The sequence below is a fragment of the Penaeus monodon genome, chromosome 23, assembly GCF_015228065.2.
Source record: "Penaeus monodon isolate SGIC_2016 chromosome 23, NSTDA_Pmon_1, whole genome shotgun sequence".
Taxonomy (NCBI): domain Eukaryota; kingdom Metazoa; phylum Arthropoda; class Malacostraca; order Decapoda; family Penaeidae; genus Penaeus; species Penaeus monodon.
Genome location: NC_051408.1, coordinates 25,222,864 through 25,223,535, shown reverse-complemented (window position 1 = coordinate 25,223,535; position 672 = coordinate 25,222,864).

Genomic DNA, 672 nt, shown 5'->3' with positions numbered 1-672 from the left:
CTAGCAGGGTTAACTTTGATCTGTAGCACAGAGCAAGTAATGGGCGAAATCGCTAAGAAAGTCTTAAACCTTTCATTAATGCTGTTCCGTTTTAGAATCTCGTCGTGCATGTCATATATTTTTTTTCCAGTACTGGAGTACCCGAAACTATGCAATTTTTCTTCCTACTCTTTTAACATTTCAGCAATTAATGCTGAATTCCTAATGCTTGGAAGCCAGCCGGTCACGATCCTCACGCAAGAGTAGATAACTTAAGTAAACAGGGAATTACGGATTTGCACAGACCGGTGACATGTGAATAAACGTCAAGCCGACTGGTTGCATGTCAGATCATTAGCAGGTCTTGTGAACAGGCCTCACCTCCGTTAATCTACACAGAATTGATATTTTTCTTTAGTATTCCAGTACCAACCAAGAACGCCAATACTGCATTGCTCGGACGTAGGAATTGGTGTAGGATCGGGCACCTCATCGGTATGGGTCCTCGTGGGTGTGTTATATGGCGTGGCCGGCGTGGTGCAGGTGGCAGCGGGTGTGGCATCCCTTGCAACACAAGCTGTCCGCTCCCCCAGCAGGCGCCTCGCTTTTGCCATCTGGGTGAGCAACGTGCAGGTAGTAGTTGGTGAGTATTTTCATTTCTCACAACCTGCCATGATGATCGTCAGGGCAGGT